Raw genomic sequence first — 6,033 nt, 5'->3', positions numbered from 1 at the left:
CCAGGTCAAGGCAGAGGTGACCACTCTCCTATGGAACGACTTGAGCAGCACATATTCAATGCAGTGAGCAGGGTTAGAAAAACCATGAGGGCAAAACTCTCTACAAACACGTAGACAACAACTTAATGTTCTAATTGTTCCTGATAGAATGTTTAGTTAGCACCTGGCAGCAGAAAATGATACTTTCCTTTTAGCTATAAATGTGGCTAACATGGAATTTCAGCTGGGAATGACACAGAACACATATCTGCTTAAAGATCTTCAGGACAGCCAGAAAGAAATAAAAGCAAATGGAATTTTCTCTTTGATTTCCTTCCTTAGAGGTCAAAGTTTCACCTAGTCCAATCATTAGCATGACTCCAGAGCCCTTCAGAGAAAGATGTGGAAGGTCAGGGTGCCACCAGGAGCCCAGGCTGCAGACTTACCAGCAGACGAAGACCACACCAGCCCCACTCCCAGGCTCCTTAACATTGTTGATGTTTTTCATCAAGTGTGGCACTTGGACAGTTGGAAGCCAAGGGGCAGTAGTGGAAATGTGGTAAAAGATGAGGGATGAAGGCAGAGAACAGACTTCATCAGCCCTTAGCCTTGTAGAGCATCATAGGAACCTCATGAGTGGATCATACAATATTCATCCTTCCTGACTAGCTTATTTCACTTAGCACAATGTCCTCAAGGTTCATATCTGCTGTAGCATGTATCATAAGTTATTTTCTTTTTAAGGCTGAATAATATTTCATTGGATATACTAGTATATGCCATATTTGGTTTATCCATTCATCCCATCCATGGACACTTGGGTTGCTTTCACCTTTTGATGATTGTGAATAAAACTACTATGAACATGAGTGTACAAATATCTATTCTAGTCCATGCTTTCAATTTTTTAGTGAAATTTTGTGGGATTCCACAAGAAGTAGAATTGCTGAATCGTCCTTAGGTTTTTGTCTTCATTAGAAATAGCGGCTTGGATACAAATAATATTAAATGTAAAACTGTAATTGAAAAATAGAAATTTAAATAAAAATAAAATTAGAAATATTCAAACTTATAAAGTAGCACTAAGTCAAAAGATATCACAATGGTAATTCGAAAATGTTCTTACCTCAATGGTGAGAGGAATACCAGGAGCTTCTCTGAGTTGTTGGCAGAGTTTTATTTATTCACTTGTGTAAAGGTCTAGCTCCATAATTTGTGAGGCCTAGTGCAAAATGAAAAGGTCATGGCTGTCTCTGCAGTCAGTGTAATCTCCTTTCAAAGGGATGCTGAGTGGGAGCCAGATGTGCTTTCAGATGCCAAGGAAAAGGTTGTTGAAGAACAATTATGAATTTTAATATTTACAGTATAGCATTAAACTAAGGACAGGATCCTTCTAAAGGTGTTGCAACACACATGAAGCTGACCTTGCCTCTCTATTCACTTTGTAATAATTCACTGAGGTGTAATTTATGTTTTAATCAATTTTCTCTATGTGTGCTATCCTGCACAACAAATATATTTTATATATATATATATATATATATATATATATATATATATATATACACACACACACACACACACACACACACACACTGAGTGGCCAGATTATTATGATCTCTGACGCATAATAATCTGGCCACTCAGTGTATATCCTATATAATAAAAGGCTAATATGCAAATTGTCCCCTCAACCAGGAGTTCGATCAGCAGGCAGGCCGGCCAACCGCCCATGTTCCCTTCCCCTGGCCAGGCTGGCCGGACCCGACCCATGCACAAATTCATGCACCAGGCCTCTAATATATATATATATACTGAGTGGCCAGGTTATTATGCATTCAAAGATTATAATAATCTGGCCACTCAGTGTGTGTGTGTGTGTGTGTGTGTATTTTTTTAAAGAAAGAGCAATTTGGGGAACTACAAAATTATGCTTGGAGTTGCTGCTAAGGTTCCAGTGCAGATGCAAGAAAAAAGGGTCCTTGCATTTTCTGTCTGTCTGATTGCGTCAGCCAAGATTGAATGGGGGAATACAGTGGAGAAAAAATTATGCTTGGAGAATGTTATAAAATTAGGAATTGTACAAATTAAATTCACATTCAAAAATCTTGTAAAATGTTTGCCTTAAAAAACAAAACAAAAAAAAACAAAAACGTTTACTATGGAAAAAGTCCAAACCTTACCAAAACTAGAAATATAAGTACAACAAATCCACATGTACCCAAGTTTAGCTTCTTTGCCCTAAAGTTCTGCTATCCTTGGGACACTATACTATGTTGTTAGAACTTCATCTATAAACTGACAGCATCATTCTTAGATGATGTCTAATTCCTGGAGCTGTAGAATGATAGCATAAATGTACCAAGCGATGCTCGCTCATTCTCTTATGTCATTTCAGAAAACCTTTAAACATTTTCAAGTTGTGTTTCTTTAAAGCTCATTCCTTTAATTTAGGATGCTAACCCCGCAGTAAGTGCGGTAAGCTCCTGACGTTTGAATGAAGACCCTTCATGGGAGCATCCTGAGAGCCTTATTGAAAGTATCTGGAGGGTAAATGGGGCTAATTAGTTGGGTCAGGACATATAAGATCAGCATTTTTAGGGATTAAGGGGTCAAAGGAGAAAGTACATTAAAAATTGACAAACGAATGTCTATAAAACTGCTGTCAACTGTAAAAGTAAACTAAAGCTATTAGCCTGCAGTAGAATTGCAGGAGCCACTTTGGGAGAACAACAGCATTCCCTACAATGCTGCTTCCCGCTCGCTCGGAGAGGAGAGGTGGCGGGGCCTGAGTGCGCCGGCCTCCTCATTCCAGGAAAACGCACATCAAAGGCGGTGGAGGAGACCCCAGCCAGCGCTGATGCTAACAAGACCGGAGCAGACTCAACTGGCTTTTGAAAACGATCAAATTATTTCTGTGGCCTATTTGGGAAGGAAAGCAAAAACAGTTTGACATTTTCCAAACACCTGGGAAAGAATTAATCTTGATGACTGACTATAGGAATGTGAAAAAAAATGTACCCTCATGTTAATTAACGGCAGTGTGAAATCAGACAAGTTACTTAACCTGTCTACTCATCTGTAAAATAGAGGTCCTTGCAGTTATTCATTCAATCAACCATCACTATGTGCAACATATATCCCGGATTCCAATAAAAAAGTTCCAATCTCATGCAGCTTAAATTCTAGTGAAGGTAGATGGGTAACAAACAAGTAAATCAATAATAATAAATTAGTTTTGGAGAGTGGAAGGTGCTATGAGAAAAATAAAATTACAAGAAGGATCATGTATACATTTGGGGGCAGGCATTTCAGGGAGTGAGAAGAGTCTGTGCAAAGGTCCGGAGGCAGGGAGGGACCTGGAGGATTTCAAGACGAGAAAAAAAGGCCCGGGTGGCTGTAGCTCATGAGCAAGTTGGGGCAGATAGGAGAGTGGCCAGAAGTGCTCAATGAGGCTATTTGAGAAATGGGGAAGGGGGAAGTGTTATAGAGCAGTGCACGGAGTTTGGATCTTATCCTAAGTGTAAAAAATAGTAAGCCTGTGAAGGGTTTTATGCAGGGAGTGGCATGGCCTGATTTATATTTTTGCAAGATTATCTGGCTGCTGAGTGGAGTGGAGAGTAGGGAGCTAAGAGTAGCAGGAAGGAGACCAGTTAGAAGGCTAATTCAGTAATCCCTCCAAGCAAGATAGGACGATGGCCTGCAATGTGGCGGAGGGGCCGAGGAGTGTCCGGATATGAGAAATATTCCAGAAATAGAGCCAAGGGCGTGTATTGAATGTGGGTGATATGGGAAATAAAGCATTGTAATAATAAGGACCACCGTAAGGTGCTGTGAAAATAGGAGAATGGGCTCCCTAATTTTTTTCCAAAAAAAAAAATAAATAAATAAGAGAGAAGAATCCTGAAGATGGCCAAACTCACAGTGGGGGTGGGGTGAAGGCTGTTACAAAGTGGGCATCCCTGGATTTGTCCTCTTGCACTCTTAAGAGGATTGACTGGCTTCAAGACCATCATCCCCTTGAGATAAATGTCTCTGGTGCTTCCCCCTAGACACTCTGAATTCAATTAGTTTAATTAGAAAACAAGTAAAGAGGAATTATTGTAATATGGCTTTGCTCCTAGCAACTCAAAAAAAGCCCATTTCTTTGGCAAGAACCCAAGTCTCCCTCTTTTATTTACATCGTCTGAGATCACAATGTAAATATTCCTTTGAAGGGGCGGGGGGGGGGGGGGGGGGCGGGCTCAAAAAGGTAGACATCTCTTACCTAATAGATCATGTTAGTTTTAATAGTAATACTTTCTGATTTTTTTTCCCATCCTTTAATGGAATGCTAGTAAATATTTAAAACCCATTAATTGGGGGATGAAGGAAAATGCCCTGATTTGTAGTGTTTGCCAATATCTGTGGTGGGAATCTTCCCTCTGTGGCAGATTTCAAGCTAATAACATGACGTCACTGAACCCAGAGCTGGGAGGAGGTGGTAACTATAGTCTCTCATGGCCAGTGGCTAGGAATATCACTGTTTGCCAAAATGCCATGCAAATCTATTGCCAAGGGATTCTTTTTCTTCCATAAAGTCTGCTTGGATTGGCATCAGCTGCAAAAGCAAGCTCAGGACTGTGGTAATCCGGGTGGTAAATGATTGGGAGTCATGTAAAGAGTAACTTCATAACAAACATATTCCTCCAGGTTCATACGCAGACTTACTCCGAGTCCCAGCATGGGACACCCAAGTGTAGGATCCAGATAGCTGAGCATGGCATGGTAACGCCTCGGTGGTCTAATAGAGAGTTGGGGAGCCCAAGTCCTGTCACAGATGTTCTGTTTCATCTTGGGCAAATCCCTTCGCTTCTATGTTCCCCCATTTCCACATCTATAAAGGAAAGGTGAGGGCTAGAGGTGAGAGAGCCCACAAACTTCCCCCTTCTGAATCTTAGAAAGATTTCTCTGAAATAACAGAAAACTAAATCGAGATTAGTTTTATGATGTTGTGCCCCAAAATATCGTAATTGGGAAACAATGAGAATGCCAAAGAAGCAGAGACGTCTTGCTAATTACCGGCTGGTCTGCAGAGAGCTGTGGCTCCTGTTCTTACACAAAAGGAAGTCTTTCAAACAGGGCATTACTGCCTGGAAACACAGCAGCTCCCAACTGCCCTGGTTTCATCTTGTGATCAGATGAAATGTCTGTTCCCACACACACATCCAAGAGGGCTCTCGGTTCAGCCAGAAATGCCTACGTGGGCCCATCTCTTCACTGCTTCATGTATTTTAGCCACAATTATATGATGGGATTACTCACCGCAGTATCCTTATATCAGCACTTGCTTCAATTTAGTCTGAAAATACTAGAGAATATTCAGATTGTCATATTGACTCATAAACTGGTGTGTAGGAGAAGTTTGTCATTTGTGCCAATGTAATGAATGTCATCAAGGATATGCATTATTAGTTATCTATTTGTAAAAATGGTGTTTCTGATAACCACCTCAAGAATATTTTCTTTTTTAAGTTTTATGTTATGTGTATCATTGTGAACTCAGATTTAAGCATATTTATTTATTTTTATTGATTTGAGAGAGGAAGGGAGTGAGAGAAACATCAATGTGAGAAAGAAACATTGACCAGTTCCCTCCCGTACATACCCTGACCAGGGATTGGCTCCACAACCTAGGTATGTGCCTGGACCAGAATCGAACCCGAGACCTTGCAGTGAACAGGACAATGGTCCAACCAACTGAGTCACATCAGCCAGGGTTGTTATATATTGTTTTGTGTTTTTTAATACATATATATTTTTAATTGATTTCAGAGAGGAAGGGAAAGGGAGAGAGAGATAGAAGCATCAATGATGAGAGAGAATCATTGATCGGCTGCCTCCTGCAACCTGGGCATGTGCCCTTGACCAAAATCGAACCAGGGAACCTTCAGTCCACAGGGCCAGCGCTCTATCCACTGAGCCAAATCAGCTAGGGCTATATTGTTTTTAACTCTAGAATATAGCATTTGTTGAACTTCTGTGTGTGTGTGTGTGTGTGTGTGTGTGTGTGTG

This window comes from Cnephaeus nilssonii, assembly GCF_951640355.1.
Source record: "Cnephaeus nilssonii genome assembly, chromosome: 11".
In the NCBI taxonomy this organism is placed as follows: Eukaryota; Metazoa; Chordata; class Mammalia; order Chiroptera; family Vespertilionidae; genus Cnephaeus; species Cnephaeus nilssonii.
The sequence above is the reverse complement of the archived record's forward strand: the minus strand, read 5'-3'. Positions refer to the sequence as shown.